At 40.8% G+C, this 18,187-nt stretch overlaps 1 long non-coding RNA gene across 1 annotated transcript; it reads left to right on the plus strand.

The window, feature by feature from the left end:
* The first annotated feature begins 4,604 nt into the window (after window positions 1-4,604).
* Window positions 4,605-7,354, plus strand: LOC139374303 (uncharacterized). The gene is made up of 3 exons (XR_011627660.1): window positions 4,605-5,324; window positions 5,602-6,840; window positions 7,060-7,354. It is a non-coding gene; the product is annotated as an uncharacterized lncRNA (long non-coding RNA).
* Window positions 7,355-18,187: the final 10,833 nt, after the last annotated feature.

Genomic DNA, 18,187 nt, shown 5'->3' on the forward strand with positions numbered 1-18,187 from the left:
TGGGATGATGGTGTTGATGTGAGCCTTGGCCAGCCTTTCAAAGCACTTCATGGCTACAGATGTGAGTGCTACGGGTCGGTAGTCATTTAAGCAGGTTACCTTGGTGTTCTTGGGCACAGGGTTGGTCAGGGACAGGTCAGGGACAGGTTGAAAATGTCAGTGAAGACACTTGCCAGTTGGTCAGCGCATGCTTGGAGTACATGTCCTTGTAATCTGTCTGGCCCTGCGGCCTTGTGAATGTTGACCTGTTTAAAGGTCTTACTCACTCAGATACGGAGAGTGTGGTCACACAGTCGTTCAGAACAGCTGGTGCTTTTATGGATGCTTCAGTGTTGCTTGCCTCGAAGCGCTCATTGAAGTCTTTTAGCTCGTCTGGTAGGCTCGTGTCACTGGGAAGCTCGCGGCTGTGCTTCCCTTTTTAGTGCGTAATAGTTTGCAAGCCCTGCCACATCAGACGAGCGTCAGAGCCGGTGTAGTAGGATTCAATCTTAGTCCTGTATTGACGCTTGCCTGTTTTATGGTTCGTCGGAGGGCATAGCAGGATTACTTATAAGCGTCTGGGTTAGAGTCCTGCTCCTTGAAAGCGGCAGCTCTACACTTTAGCTCAGTGCGCATGTTGCTTGTAATCCATGGCTTCTGGTTGGGGTATTGATGCAGTGATTAATGAATCCAGTGACTGATGTGGTGTACTCCTCAATGCCATCTGAAAAATCCCGGAACATATTCCAGTCTGTGCTAGCAAAACAGTCCTGTAGCTTAGCATCTGCGTCATCTGACCATTTCCGTATTGAGCGAGTCACTGGTACTTGCAGCTTTAGTTTTTGCTTGTAAGCAGGAATCAGGAGGATAGAGTTATGGTCATATTTATCAAATGGAGGGCAAGGGAGAGCTTTGTTCGCGTCTCTGTGTGTGGAGTAAAGGTGGTCTCAAGTTATTTTGCACATGTGACATGCTGGTAGAAATTAGTTAAAAAGCATTTAGGTTTCCCTGCATTAAAGTCCCCTGCCACTCGGAGCACTACCTTTGGATGATAATTTTCTTGTTTGCTTATGGCCTTATACAGCTCGTTGAGTGCGGTCTTAGTGCCAGCATCAGTTTGTGGTGGTAAATAGACAGATACAGTTAAAGTCAGAAGTTTACATACACCTTAGCCAAATACATTTAAACTCAGTTTCACAATTCCTGACATTTAATCCTAGTAAAAAGTCCATGTCTTAGGTCAGTTAGGATCACCACGTTATTTTAAGAATGTGAAATGTCAGAATAATAGTAGAGAGAATGATTTCTTTCAGCTTTTATTTCTTTCATCACATTCCCAGTGAGTCAGAAGTTTACATACATTCAATTAGTATTTTGTAGCATTGCCTTTAAATTGTTTAATTGTTTAAATTGTCAAACATTTTGGGTAGCCTTCCACAAGCTTCCCTGAATTTTGGCCCATTCCTCCTGACAGAGCTGGTGTAACTCAGTCAGGTTTGTAGCCCTCCTTGCTCGCACACACTTTTTCAGTTCTGCCCAAAAATGTTCTATAGGATTGAGGTCAGGGCTTTGTGATGGCCACTCCAATACCTTGACTTTGTTGTCCTTAAGCCATTTTGCCAACAGAACACGTCTCCTTCCTGAGCGGTATGATGGCTGCCTGGTCCCATGGTGTTTATACTTGCGTACTATTGTTTGTATAGATGAACGTGGTACATTCTGGCATTTGGAAATTGCTCCCAAGGATGAACCAGACTTGTGGAGGTCTACACTTTTCTTTCTGAGGTCTTGGCTGATTTCTTTTGATTTTCCCATGATGTCAAGCAAGAGGCACTGAGTTTGAAGGTAGGCCTTGAAATACATCCCACAGGTACACCACCAATTGACTCAAATGATGTCAATTAGCCTATCAGAAGATTCTAAAGCCATGACATAATTTTCTGGAATTTTCCAAGCTGTTTAAAGGCAGTCAACTTAGTGTATGTAAACTTCTAACCCACTGGAATTGTGAGAGTGAATTATAAGTGAAATAATCTGTCTGTAAACAATTGTTGGAAAAATGACTTGTGTCATGCACAAAGTAGATGTCCTAACAGACTTGCCAAAACTATAGTTTGTTAACAAGATATTTGTGGAGTGGTTGAAAAACAAGTTTTAATGACTCCAACCTAAGTGTATGTCAACTTCCGACTTCAACTGTATATTATCCATGTCGTCGTTCAGCCAGAACTCAGTGAAACATAAGATATCACAGTTTTTAATGTCCCGTTGGTAGAATAGTCTTGATCGAAGCTCATCCAGTTTATTATCCAATGATTGCACGTTGGCTAAAAGGATGGATGATAGAGGCGGGTTACACACTCGTCGTCTGATTCTTATAAGGCACCCAGACCTACGTCCCCTATATCTCTGTGTCTTCTTCATGTGAAGGACAGATATTTTGGCCTTATCCGGTGTCTGCAGGAAATACTTTGTGTCCGTTAAAGAAAAAATCTTTGTCCAGTACGAAGAGCCATTACACTTTATAAAAGAGCCGTAGAAATGATCACTTGGGGACTACATCTGGAGTTGATTACCTATATTTATATAATATATACGTACCAACCTGCTTGATCTGGGCTCTCTGAAATATTTTGAATCGTTTTGATGCACTGTCAAGCCTTCGGCCTACATCATAAGTAACGGAATGGTAGTAAACCTTGGCTGGAGACCAGAGGCTAAGGCCAACTGGTATAAATACAATGCCATTATGGAACACTCCTGCCATGGCTACTTCATTTGGTAAGAAATCATTTACACTATTTCTCTGTAGTACAGCGGGATATCGAGAACATTCAATTTTCTTCCCCGCCAAATAGTCCCATGATTGATAGCGTTTCAACCAAACAGATATTGGTCGCGTTGCTGACGCCTGGCAGATTTTACAACACGTGGATATGTATTTTACAGTTGTGCAAAGTAGAAATACTTCGTTACTGTACTTAAGTCGTTTTTTGGGGTATCAGTAATTTACTTTACTATTCATATTTCTGTCGATGTTTACTTCACTACATAAAAAATGAAAAAAAGTATGCAAGTACTCCGATACATTTCTCCTAACACATTCGTTACTCGCAAAAAAATAAAAATCAATCTGAGGCTGGAAGAAAAATACGAATCATTCATGTTGGATGAAAGCAACATCGGCGAGTCGGCACACTCATGGGGGAAATTGTTTTGCAAGGCAGTAGGCGACGACATGCAGAGTTGATCCAATCCTCACCAGTTTGGGCAAATCCAAGGGTCCTAACGTGTAAACCCCACCCATCGGGAGCCTGTTCACGTTACTTGCCAACCCAGAACAGCCATCCACTCAGCAGCACTTTGCCTAAGTATGTCCGAAATCGCACAATTTTTAAATATGTTTTTATTTCACCTTTATTTAACCAGGTAGACTAGTTGAGAACAAGTTCTCATTTACAACTGCGACCTGGCCAAGATAAAGCATAGCAATTCGACAAATACAACAACACAGAGTTACACAATCATGTCCGACATCGCTTTACCACTACTTACTGATGAGTATCAACTTCCTTGGCTGTATCTATAGTAAATGTTGTCTTTTCTCGGAATGAAGGAATCATCCTACCGGATGAAATGTCTGTTATGTTTACCAAAAGTTCAGGAAATATTAGCCTTCAAGATCTCGCCGTTGAACTTAAAAAACAAATTGAGATAAGCCTACTGTTAGCTTGCTAGTTAGCTAGAATAAAGTTACATGATAATTAGCATGCTAGCTAACATTAGCTAACCTAACTAGCCAACATTTGCTAATGTAACAAGCGGTGTTAGTTGATTCTAGCTAATTCTACACCTCAATAGTTCACTAGTAAGTAGATACCTACTTTAGCTGGCTAAGATGTGCCCAGATTCAGAAGCTTTGTTAGCTGACGCAATCTAACTAAAATGACTTTAGCTAACTAGTAGTTTAATGAATCTGGGTACATATTAGTCAGCTAACGTTAGTCTAGCCGAATACATTTTCTCTAAACACCTGGTCTAGCTAGCTAACTAACGTTAGCTTTCGAATTTTAGCAAACACCCAGTTAGCTAGCCATTTTATTCCTTGTTCGTTGATAAAGTTGTTCTTACCTTGCTAATTACTGTAGACTTAATTTATTGACGTAACCTACTAGCTCAATTAACAGTTTTATCATTGTAATATTAAATGGTCACAAGCAGTCACTTACCTAATGTTTATAGCTTTAAAAATAGTATCCTACACCTTAAGTATTTGGTGATGGTAGTTATCTAGCTAAGTAACTATTTATATATTTTGTATTATTTCAGAGAAAGCATGTACACCATCTAAAGAAGTATGGAGAACTGACAGCAAACACACTGAAGAGAAAACATGCCCCTAAAACTCCCTCCACCATCAAGCAGAGCACATTACTGAAGACAATGTCTCAAAAATCCATTGACAAAGCTGTGGTGAAGTATGTGGTCCAAGGGCTCCAACCATTCACTGTTGTAGAACAAGAACCGTTTAGAGAGTTTGTCCAGGATCTGCAGCTTAACTCAAAGATCTTATCAAGGCCCACACTGCACTCCAGGATTGATGAAGTCTCCAAGTCTCCACTGAGGCCATGAGAGGAATTGACCACATCGCCACCACCACCGACTGCTGGTCTGCAAGAAGACCGAGATTCATTGGTGTTATATCCCACTGGATAGACCCTGACAGTCTCAACAGATGCTCTGCAGCCCTGCCTGTAAACGGTTGAGAGGATCGCACACCTTTGATGTGTTGGCAGGCGCCCTAAATGACATCTATTCTGAGTTTGAAATCCAGGTTAAGATTGTGTGAACAACAACAGACAACGGCTCTAACTTGAAAGCTTTCCAAGTTTTTGGAGAAGGTGAAAACAACGAGACACTGGAAGCAGCTCAGCCAGGACAGGAAGATGGGGAAGAGGAACAAGAGGAGAGTGAAGAAGTGGGGTTTGTTGATGTGGCAACGATCCTGAATGAAGATGATGGTTTTGAGTACCAGCTGTAGAAGCACCAGCTCTGTGCTTACCACCTACTCAACTTAGTATCTACAGTCGATGCCCTGAAGCAACATCCAGTGAGGCTTACAAAAAAGTGTCCCATTTAACATTTGGCCAGTGCCAAGCACTTTGGAACAAATGCGGAAGATACACACTTGCAGCCAAAACGGTTGAAGATGCTTGCGACCTCCAGCTGCTGCACCCAAATGCTACGAGGTGGAACTCCTGGTTCATGGCTGTAGAAAGACTCCTGAGGATCGACAAAGGAGAGGCGGCCATCAGAGTTCCCTGCACAGACTTTGAGGTTCCAATGTAAGCAAGGATGATGTATTTTGTCATAATTTAATGTTGTCTAAATCTGTTGCAGTGTTTTCTGACCTTTTGCTTGGGGACTAATAACTATTTCACATGTTGTAGCCACACACTAAATTGATCAATTTAGTAAACTACTCTTCCAGCCATTGATTACTGCAGTTAAATCAGGTGAAATTGTTAGTAGTCCCCTTTGTATAGGGTTTGGAAGCAGAGTAGTAGTATTATTATATATTTTTTACAGGTTCAATCCAGCTGCACTCATCCTTCCTCACAGAGTATGTTTCTACCATGAGCCCAGTTGCAAATGCCATCAACATCCTGCAGGCTGAAATCAATGTCCAGATGTGGTGGCTACTTCCTACTATCAACCTGCTGATCACAAAAATTGACCGAATCAAGTTGTCTCTGAAGTACTGTAAGCCTCTGGTGGATGTGCTACAACTGGGACTGAAGAAGCGCTTCAGCCACATATTTGACGACCCTGAGCTGATCGAATCAAATCCAATTTATTTATATAGCCCTTTGTACATCAGCTGATATGTCAAAATGCTGTACAGAAACCCAGCCTAAACCCCCAAACAGCAAGCAATGCAGGTGTAGAACAACGGTGGCTAGGAAAAACTCCCTAGAAAGGCCAAAACCTAGGAAGAAATCTAGAGAGGAACCAGGCTATGAGGGGTGGCCAGTCCTCTTCTGGCTGTGCCGGGTGGAGATTATAACAGAACATGGCCAAGATGTTCAAATGTTCATAAATGACCAGCATGGTCAAATAATAAGAATCACAGTAGTTGTCGAGGGTGCAGCAAGTCAGCACGTCAGGAGTAAATGTCAGTTGGCTTGTTAAGAGTATCTCTACCACTCCTGCTGTCTCTAGAGAGTTGAAAACAGCAGGTCTGGGACAGGTAGCACGTCCGGTGAACAGGTTAGGATTCCATAGCCGCAGGCAGAACAGTTGAAACTGGAGCAGCAGCACGGCCAGGTGGACTGGGGACAGCAAGGAGTCATCATACCAGGTAGTCCTGAGGCATGGTCCTAGGGCTCAAGTCCTCCTCCGAGAGAGAGAGAATTAGAGAGAGCATACTTAAATTCACACAGGACACCGGATAAGACAGAAGAAGTACTCCAGATATAACAAACTGACCCTAGCCCCCCGACACAAACTACTGCAGCATAAATACTGGAGACTGAGACAAGAGGGGTCAGGAGACACTGTGGGCCCCATCCGATGATTCCCCCGGACAGGGCCAAACAGGAAGGATATAACCCCACCCACTTTGCCAAAGCACAGCCCCCACACCACTAGAGGGCTATCTTCAACCACCAACTTACCATCCTGACACCAAGCTGAGTATAGCCCACAAAGATCTCCGCCACGGCACAACCCAAGGGGGAGGGGGGCGCCAACCCAGACAGGAAGATCACATCAGTGACTCAACCCAGCTGATCACAGCTGCAATCCTTATCCCCAAATTCAAAACAATGTGAACGAAGGATGACGCCACAATCAGAATGGGTAAGACAACATGGTTAATTAACAGCATTTTATTATTCATAAACAGATGTGTGTTGTGTACATTTTGACACTTCATAGATTTGAGAACCACCCATTTAAACTACAATCCTGACTTTGTGGTTCAGCCCTGTTGCTGGGTTTATATAGATGGGGCATAGGGATGGATTCATGTAGACTCATATCTACATGATTTCTATTGTCATCTTCCTTGTATTTCAGGAATGGACGACATCAAGGACCACCTGGAAGAATCCTTGCTGCAGCTAGGTGATGGCACCAGTTCATCAGATGAGGACTTCTTCTCTCCTGAGTGGCGCAGCGGTCTAAGGCACTGCATCTCGGTGCTAGAAGTGTCACTACAGACCCTGGTTCGATTCCAGGCTGTATTACAACCGGCAGTGATTGATAGTCCGGGTTAGGGTTTGGTCAGTGTAGGCCGTCATTGTAAATAAGAATTTGTTCTTAACGGACTTGCCTAGTTACAGTGCCTTGCGAAAGTATTCGGCCCCCTTGAACTTTGCGACCTTTTGCCACATTTCAGGCTTCAAATATAAAGATATAAAACTGTATTTTTTTGTGAAGAATCAACAACAAGTGGGACACAATCATGAAGTGGAATGACATTTATTGGATATTTCAAACTTTTTTAACAAATCAAAAACTGAAAAATTGGGCGTGCAAAATTATTCAGCCCCCTTAAGTTAATACTTTGTAGAGCCACCTTTTCCTGCGATTACAGCTGTAAGTCGCTTGGGGTATGTCTGTATCAGTTTTGCACATCGAGAGACTGACATTTTTTCCCATTCCTCCTTGCAAAACAGCTCGAGCTCAGTGAGGTTGGATGGAGAGCATTTGTGAACAGCAGTTTTCAGTTCTTTCCACAGATTCTCGATTGGATTCAGGTCTGGACTTTGACTTGGCCATTCTAACACCTGGATATGTTTATTTTTGAACCATTCCATTGTAGATTTTGCTTTATGTTTTGGATCATTGTCTTGTTGGAAGACAAATCTCCGTCCCAGTCTCAGGTCTTTTGCAGACTCCATCAGGTTTTCTTCCAGAATGGTCCTGTATTTGGCTCCATCCATCTTCCCATCAATTTTAACCATCTTCCCTGTCCCTGCTGAAGAAAAGCAGGCCCAAACCATGATGCTGCCACCACCATGTTTGACAGTGGGGATGGTGTGTTCAGCTGTGTTGCTTTTACGCCAAACATAACGTTTTGCATTGTTGCCAAAAAGTTCCATTTTGGTTTCATCTGACCAGAGCACCTTCTTCCACATGTTTGGTGTGTCTCCCAGGTGGCTTGTGGCAAACTTTAAACAACACTTTTTATGGATATCTTTAAGAAATGTCTTTCTTCTTGCCACTCTTCCATAAAGGCCAGATTTGTGCAATATACGACTGATTGTTGTCCTATGGACAGAGTCTCCCACCTCAGCTGTAGATCTCTGCAGTTCATCCAGAGTGATCATGGGCCTCTTGGCTGCATCTCTGATCAGTCTTCTCCTTGTATGAGCTGAAAGTTTAGAGGGACGGCCAGGTCTTGGTAGATTTGCAGTGGTCTGATACTCCTTCCATTTCAATATTATCGCTTGCACAGTGCTCCTTGGGATGTTTAAAGCTTGGGAAATCTTTTTGTATCCAAATCCGGCTTTACACTTCTTCACAACAGTATCTCGGACCTGCCTGGTGTGTTCCTTGTTCTTCATGATGCTCTTTGCGGTTTTGACGGACCTCTGAGACTATCACAGTGCAGGTGCATTTATACGGAGACTTGATTACACACAGGTGGATTGTATTTATCATCATTAGTCATTTAGGTCAACATTGGATCATTCAGAGATCCTCACTGAACTTCTGGAGAGAGTTTGCTGCACTGAAAGTAAAGGGGCTGAATAATTTTGCACGCCCAATTTTTCAGTTTTTGATTTGTTAAAAAAGTTTGAAATATCCAATAAATGTCGTTCCACTTCATGATTGTGTCCCACTTGTTGTTGATTCTTCACAAAAAAATACAGTTTTATATCTTTATGTTTGAAGCCTGAAATGTGGCAAAAGGTCGCAAAGTTCAAGGGGGCCGAATACTTTCGCAAGGCACTGTAAATAAAATAAATTAAGACATCTCAAGCACAAGAAAGCTCCAAACAGCTGGACGGATACCTGGCCTGTTCAACTGATCATATGGAGTTGCTCAAGTCCTTCCCGGCAGTCTGTAAGCCGTCTCTGAGGCTAAACACACCCTTACCTGCATCAACTGGCTTTGAAAGGCTGTTCAGCATTGCAGGACTTGTTTTCAGCCCCAGGAGAGCAAGGGTAGATTCCATAAACTTTGAAAACCAGCTTTTACTGAAGATGAACCATAAATCCTTCAACTTCAAATAATGACAGCTTAATGCTAGCAAGGACACGGATGCCTTATGCGTTTTGTTAATTTATTTAAAAACTTCACCAGTTATAGATGTCCTCGTTACAAAGGCATGACCTGACACACTGATTTCTAATACAGTTCCATCCGTGGTGATGTCCTTATTGCTATAGTGAGGTTGTGTGTAGTTCTGTACATGTACTTTTTTATTGTATGTATAGGGTCTATTATAGCATGTTTTTTCTAAAGCAAAGTGACTGTGATTGTAAGCTTACGTTTACTGGCTATATTCCTTCATAAAGGCATCATTCTATTTTGTCTGTAAGATATATTTTGAAGTGTTGCCTATTTGAGAATCCTCATAATTAAAAAAAATCTGAGCTCTTCTTGCATCCGTAAAAGCTCAAACCAAATAAAAGGTCTGGCTGTTTTGCTTTACGGCTGTTACGTTTCATTCTTAAACTTTTTATACTTAAAGCAACTGATATTAAATATACTTGAAACTTTTACTCAAGTAGTATTCTAATGGGTGACTTTTACTTGAGTAATTTTCAAGTAAGGTGTCTTTACTTTTTTGGTGTAAAGCTCATTCCTTCAACGATAAACGTGAATCCGACCATCACCTCTGGTGAGACAAAACCATGACTCGTCAGCGAAGAGCACTTTTTGCCAGTCCTGTCTGGTCCAGCGACGGTGGGTTTGTGCCCATAGGTGACGTTGTTGCCGGTGATGTCTGGTGAGGACCTGCCTAACAACAGGCCTACAAGCCCTCAGTCCAGTCTCTCTCAGCCTATTGCAGTCTGAGCACTGATGGAGGGATTGTAAGTTCCTGGTGTCACTCAGGCAGTTGTTGTTGCCATCCTGTACCTGTCCCTCAGGTGTGATGTTCGGATGTACTGATCCTGTGCAGGTGTTGTTACACGTTGTCTGCCACTGCGAGGACGTTGTCTGCCTCAGCTGTCCGTCCTGTCTCCCTGTAGCTCTGTCTTTGTCGTCTCCCAGTACGGACTTTGCAATTTATTGCCCTGGCCACATCTGCAGTCCTCATGCCTCCTTGCAGCATAACTAAGACACGTTCACGCAGATGAGCAGGAACGCTGGGCCTCTTTCTTTTGGTGTTTTTCAGAGTCAGTAGAAAGGCCTCTTTAGTGTCCTAAGTTTTCATAACTGTGACCTTAATTGCTGTTAGTGTCTTAACGACATTCATTAACTGTTTATGGTTCATTGAACGAGCATGGGAAACAGTGTTTAAATCCTTTACAATGAAGATCTGTGAAGTTATTTGGATTTTTACGAATTATCTTTGAAAAGGGGACATTTATTTTTTTGCTGAGTTTATGTTATAGCAATCTGGTGTCAGACGGCACAGTCGATGACAGCGCACACAATCATTGCAGGGGAGGGAATGCTTTCCAAATTTGTTTTTGATTTGGGGTGCTTTCAAGACAACTGGGAAGTCAAGAAGAAACTAGGTCAATTCATAAGGTCGGAAAGTCGTTCTAGAAACAGTTCTAGAAACATGACAGTGTTTCGGACATTTAAAACCCATTTTCTCAGTCTGAGCTTGTTTTTTCAGAGTTCCCAGTTGTCTTGAATGCTCTTAAGTCAGAGATTTCCAAGTTCCCAGTTGGCATATGACCTAGTCTAACCCTACCTCATTGGTGTCAGGTGATGGAGACTGGAGGGGAAAAATTTGTTCATTTTGGACCATTCTTTGGACAAAACACTTCTAGAGATTTTAGATTTCATTAGAATAAATCCCTCCATTTATACTTGGGTGCATTTGTAAATTCACTCTTGCAATTTGCAACAAAAAAACATTTCTGCCACCTTTCCCTGTTGGTGAATTGTGCAGAACCTACACCCATTTACAGATGCCAACTACCATTAGTGCCTATTAATGAAGGTGTCTTCTTCCTGGGGACTTTTGCTAAGAGCCCCTATGCTTGCTCTAAACATTGACAAGCTTCACTTGCGGTATGGTTTTGGAAACATAAAGAACTCATCTTTCATATCAGCAATAAATAATTTTCAACCGAAAGAAGTTTAAATGACTAAACACCTTAATTAATAGGGTTAGTGTTCCCACAAGGCCTTATCTCAAATGTTACAGGGCTTGTTTACGGAAGACAGACGACCACCTGGGATAATTAGCTATCTAGCGTGCTGCGAACACCTGTGTGTAAGCGTAACTGGGGAGGAATTGTAATTCATCAAAGTGGAGGCCCACAGCGTATGGATCTGTGCAAATCTGCTACAGTAAGTATCTTTATTTTAAATCTCTCTCTGATGTTAAAAATATGGATAGCCGTGGCTAAAGCTAACCGCTGAAAACCCTACGTAGAGAAGGGTTTTTGAGAGCTATGCTGAACCCTACCGCAGCCTGATATTGGACAATTTCTTCAAGGTCTACAGCGGTTTACATTCATTGTTATATCTGACTTCTTCTAATCTCATTTCATGGATAACCATGCACTACCCTTGTCTTGGTGTGTGTAGTGCAAATGTAGGCCTATGTAACTTTTATTTGCTGTCTCCAGCCAAACTTTGGGGCTCCTCTACAAAGGACAGATTGGAGGTGACATCCAGACAGACCACAGGTAAACATGGAAAATGTTCCCTTCATTCCTTTGTCTGGTTCCCAAATAGCACCCTATTTCCTTTATAGTGCACTACTTTTGACCAGGGCCTTGTCAAAAGTATTGCACTATATAGGGAATAGGGGTGCCATTTTGGACAAATGTGTTTATCAATTATGACATAACATGTGGAACGGTTACAGATGAAACGGTTGAGCCAACGTGCGCTAATGTGAATAGCATTAAGTTGTAAGTAACAGCAAACTTGTCTTGTATGGGCAGAAAGCGTACATTCTTGTTAATCTAACTGCACTCTCCAGTTTACAGTAGCTATCACAGTGAAACAAATACGATGCTATTGTTTGAGGAAAGTGCACAACAACAACAACTTATCACTGCAACTGGTTCGATACATTCACCTCTGAAGGTAAATAAAGTACTTACATTCAGTAATCTTGTTCTGATTTGTCATCCTGAGAGTCCCAGAGATTCAAATGTAGGAACTGGGTTCTACAGTTTGAACCCCTGCTGTCTCTGGCTCTACACCACCCCTCCTGGTCATCTAGATGTGTGAAAGTTAGTGTATAAGCTAATGAGCCATCATGTAAGACATTCCTGGGAGTGTGTTAACTTACATTTTGTATTACCGTATCATTTTTGTATATTCTCTATAGTTATGTACTTAAATGTATCAATTGAACAATTCGGCACATTTTGGCAGACTTGATACAAAATATTGTCCTGTATTGCAACGCTTCACTTGATCAATCTAAAACTTTGCAAACGCACTTCTTCCATCTGGTGGCCAAAATCAAAATTGCGCCTAAACTGCAATATTATTTTTTGACCTTTCTCTTGCATTTCAAAGATGGGGGGAAAAAACAATAATTGAAAAAGCATGTTTTTTTGTTTTATTGTCTTTTACCAGATATAATGTGTTAAATTCTCCTACATTAATTTCACATTCCCACACACTTTCAAATGGTATCAAGAATATGCATATTCTTGCTTCAGCTCCTGAGCTAAAGGTAGTTAGATTTGGGTATGTCATTTTAGGGGAACATTTTTAAAAAAGGATCCGATCCTAAAGAGGATTTATTAAGAACGATAAGAACTTCTTTAGAGGGTATGAGTGGTGGCTGATGAGAGAAGCCAAGAAATTAAATCACAACATCACGCTCCTAACTGAGCCGAATTACACATGATCTCTTTGTGGAGCTGGTGCTTAAGTGTTAAGTTGACTCATCTCACTTGGCAAAAACTGGTTGACTCAAAGTTGTTTTCATGTCATTTCTACCCCCAAAATCTGTGATGACATTCAATCAACATTGAATCAACTGACTGGATTTGCAAAAAAGTATCAACATTTCGTATGTTTTGCACCTAAATCCAATAACATGGTGAATGTTATGTTTTGTTGATTTCACATTGAATTTACGTTAGTTGACAAGTCAACCAAATGTAAATCAAAACTAGACGAACTGACGTCAGTGCCTAGTGAGATGATGTATACTGTTCAGAAGGTTAAATAGAGCTGAAATTGGAAGTTCAGTACACTTACGTTGGAGTCATTAAAACTCATTTTTCAGCCACTCCACAAATTTCTTGTTATTTAACAAACTATAGTTTTGGCAAGTCTGTTAGGACATCTACTTTGTGTATGACACAAGTACTTTTTCCAACAATTGTTTACAGACAGATTATTTAACTTATAATTCGCTGTATCACAATTCCAGTGGGTCAGAAGTTTACATACACTAAGTTAACTGTGCCGTTAAACAGCTTGGAAAATTCCAGAAAATTATGTCATGGCTTTAGAAGCTTCTGATAGGCTAATTGACATTATTTGAGTCAATTGGTGGTGTACCTGTGGGATGTATTTCAAGGCCTACCTTCAAACTCAGTGCCTCTTTCTTGACAACATGGGAAAATCTAAAGAAATCAGCCAAGACCTCAGGGAAAAAATGGTACACCTCCACAAGTCTGGTTCATCCTTGGGAGCAATTTCCAAATGCCTGAAGGTTCCACATTCATCTATACAAACAATAGTACGCAAGTATAAACACCATGGGACCACGCAGCCATCATACCGCTCAGGAAGGAGATGCGTTCTGTCTCCTAGAGATCAACATACTTTGGTGCGAAAAGTGCAAATCAATCCCAGAACAACAACGAAGGACTTTGTGAAGATCCTGGAGGAAACGGGTGCAAAAGTATCTATATCCACAGTAAAACGAGTCCTATATCGACATCACCTGAAAGGCAGCTCAGCAAGGAAGAAACCACTGCTCCAAAACCGCCATAAAAAAGCCTGACTATGGTTTGCAACTGCACATGGGGACAAAGATCGACAATGACCCCAAGCATACTTCCAAAGTTGTAGCAAAATGGCTTAAGGACAACAAAGTCAAGGTATTGGAGTGGCCATCACAAAGCCCTGACCTCAATCCTATAGAAAATGTATGGGCAGAACTGAAAAAGCGTGTGTGAGCAAGGAGGCCTACAAACCTGACTCAGTTACACAAGCTCTGTCAGGAGGAATGGGCAAAAATTCACCCAACTTATTGTGGGAAGCTTGTGGAAGGCTACCCAAAACATTTGACCCAAGTTAAACAATTTAAAGGCCATACTACCAAATAATAATTGAGTGTAAGTAAACTTCTGACCCACTGGGCATGTGATGAAAGAAATACAGTGCCTTGCGAAAGTATTCGGCCCCCTTGAACTTTGCGACCTTTTGCCACATTTCAGGCTTCAAACATAAAGATATAAAACTGTATTTTTTTGTGAAGAATCAACAACAAGTGGGACACAATCATGAAGTGGAACGACATTTATTGGATATTTCAAACTTTTTTAACAAATCAAAAACTGAAAAATTGGGCGTGCAAAATTATTCAGCCCCTTTACTTTCAGTGCAGCAAACTCTCTCCAGAAGTTCAGTGAGGATCTCTGAATGATCCAATGTTGACCTAAATGACTAATGATGATAAATACAATCCACCTGTGTGTAATCAAGTCTCCGTATAAATGCACCTGCACTGTGATAGTCTCAGAGGTCCGTTAAAAGCGCAGAGAGCATCATGAAGAACAAGGAACACACCAGGCAGGTCCGAGATACTGTTGTGAAGAAGTTTAAAGCCGGATTTGGATACAAAAAGATTTCCCAAGCTTTAAACATCCCAAGGAGCACTGTGCAAGCGATAATATTGAAATGGAAGGAGTATCAGACCACTGCAAATCTACCAAGACCTGGCCGTCCCTCTAAACTTTCAGCTCATACAAGGAGAAGACTGATCAGAGATGCAGCCAAGAGGCCCATGATCACTCTGGATGAACTGCAGAGATCTACAGCTGAGGTGGGAGACACTGTCCATAGGACAACAATCAGTTGTATATTGCACAAATCTGGCCTTTATGGAAGAGTGGCAAGAAGAAAGCCATTTCTTAAAGATATCCATAAAAAGTGTCGTTTAAAGTTTGCCACAAGCTACCTGGGAGACACACCAAACATGTGGAAGAAGGTGCTCTGGTCAGATGAAACCAAAATTTAACTTTTTGGCAACAATGCAAAACGTTGTGGCGTAAAAGCAACACAGCTCATCACCCTGAACACACCATCCCCACTGTCAAACATGGTGGTGGCAGCATCATGGTTTGGGCCTGCTTTTCTTCAGCAGGGACAGGGAAGATGGTTAAAATTGATGGGAAGATGGATGGAGCCAAATACAGGACCATTCTGGAAGAAAACCTGATGGAGTCTGCAAAAGACCTGAGACTGGGACGGAGATTTGTCTTCCAACAAGACAATGATCCAAAACATAAAGCAAAATCTAAAATGGAATGGTTCAAAAATAAACATATCCAGGTGTTAGAATGGCCAAGTCAAAGTCCAGACCTGAATCCAATCGAGAATCTGTGGAAAGAACTGAAAACTGCTGTTCACAAATGCTCTCCATCCAACCTCACTGAGCTCGAGCTGTTTTGCAAGGAGGAATGGGAAAAATCTTCAGTCTCTCGATGTGCAAAACTGATAGAGACATACCCCAAGCGACTTACAGCTGTAATCGCAGCAAAAGGTGGCGCTACAAAGTATTAACTTAAGGGGGCTGAATAATTTTGCACGCCCAATTTTTCAGTTTTTGATATGTTAAAAAAGTTTGAAATATCCAATAAATGTCGTTCCACTTAATGATTGTGTCCAACTTGTTGTTGATTCTTCACAAAAAAATACAGTTTTATATCTTTATGTTTGAAGCCTGAAATGTGGCAAAAGGTCGCAAAGTTCAAGGGGGCCGAATACTTTTGCAAGGCACTGTAAAAGCTGAAATAAATAATTCTCTACTATTATTCTGACTTCTGATTTCACATTCTTAAAATAAAGTGGTGATCCTAACTGACCTAAGACAGGGGATTTTTACTAGGATTAAATGTCACAAATTGTGGAAACTGAGTTTAAATGTAGTTGGCTAAGGTGTATGTAAACTTCCGACTTTAACTGTACATTTGATATGAATGCTCCCTAGCTTAGTTAGCGTCTGTGATTACACAGATAGCTGTAAATGTTTTAATTTGTGGTGCAACTCATTCAAAATGGATTCTCTCAGCTTAAGGCAGTCCAAAATAAATAAGAACTCTGTTTTGACCTCTTAGGAAATAGTTCAGAGGCCATTGACAGGGGTTTCTCTGCTGATGTGTACATCTACCTTTTGGAGGGTTGTGGGAAACAGGGTTCCCATGTCTTATGAAATCTCTTAGCTTTGTTGAGTGGCGTGTGTAACTCTGGGTGAATGGGGTCAGTGAGCCTTGTGTTGCTGCCCTCATCTTGAAGCAATTTCAGTGGAGCTGATAGCCAAGAGCTCCTCAGCCCAAGGATAGGAGGGGAGGCTCAGGCTACTGCTCACCAGTAGCGATTAGATGATTGAGTTACAATGAGCTTGTCATGATTGCAAACTCAGCCAACGATCTTGCTGATGAGCATAATTTTGGAACCATCAGACATTTGAGACCCCAATGCACAGTACTGTATTCTATTCTGTTCTATTATACTGTATTCTGTTCTACTCTACTGTATTTTATTCTGTTCTATTATACTGTATTCTGTTCTACTCTACTGTATTTTATTATGTTCTATTATACTGTTCTACTCTACTGTATTCTATTCTGTTCTATTATACTGTATTCTGTTCTACTCTACTGTATTTTATTCTGTTCTATTATACTGTATTCTGTTCTATTATACTGTTCTACTCTACTGTATTGTATTCTGTTCTACTCTACTGTATTTTATTCTGTTCTATTATACTGTATTCTGTTCTACTCTACTGTATTTTATTCTGTTCTATTATACTGTTCTACTCTACTGTATTTTATTCTGTTCTATTATACTGTTCTACTCTACTGTATTCTATTCTGTTCTATTATACTGTATTCTGTTCTACTCTACTGTATTTTATTCTGTTCTATTATACTGTTCTACTCTACTGTATTCTATTCTGTTCTATTATACTGTATTCAGTTCTACTCTACTGTATTTTATTATGTTCTATTATACTGTATTCTGTTCTATTATACTGTTCTACTCTACTGTATTCTATTCTGTTCTATTATACTGTATTCTGTTCTACTCTACTGTATTTTATTCTGTTCTATTATACTGTATTCTGTTCTATTATACTGTTCTACTCTACTGTATTCTATTCTGTTCTATTATACTGTATTCTGTTCTACTCTACTGTATTTTATTCTGTTCTATTATACTGTTCTACTCTACTGTATTCTGTTCTATTATACTATATTCTATTATACTGTGTTCTGTTCTATTTTACTGTATTCTATTTTACCCCATGTTCACTGTAACTTGGGACGCAAAAGAGTGGCCAAATATGATTGTTACGTTTCATGTAACCATGCATTACTGAAAGGCATTGTTGAATACTCGATTCTAATTGGCTTGAATGGCTTTCTAGAGTGTACATTATACAGTACATGTGGTTATGCTTTGATAAAGTGTGACAGATTCAAAGGACAAATAGATGAACAGGTTGTTGAGACATGTAGTTTTTAGTTGTCACTAGTTTGCTTTGCCTTATGTAAGGATGCATGTTTTATTTCACACACACGGTAGGCCGTCATTGCAAAATAAGAATTTATTCTTGACTGACTTGCCTAGTTAAATAAAATAAAACATCCACTGTTTTTTTGCTGTTGTATTTGTGCTGTTGTCCGTTTTGTCTTACATAGTTTTTAGTTTTAGTTTTTAAAATCCCAGCCCCAATCCCCACAGGAGGCTATTTTCCTCATCACAGGCCATCATTGTAAATAAGAATTTGTTCATTGACTAGCCTGGTTAAATAAAATCCTCCCACCGGCCAGCGTCCCTGCACAGAGGGAGGGGATC

Source organism: Oncorhynchus clarkii, chromosome 19, assembly GCF_045791955.1.
Source record: "Oncorhynchus clarkii lewisi isolate Uvic-CL-2024 chromosome 19, UVic_Ocla_1.0, whole genome shotgun sequence".
Taxonomy (NCBI): Eukaryota; Metazoa; Chordata; class Actinopteri; order Salmoniformes; family Salmonidae; genus Oncorhynchus; species Oncorhynchus clarkii.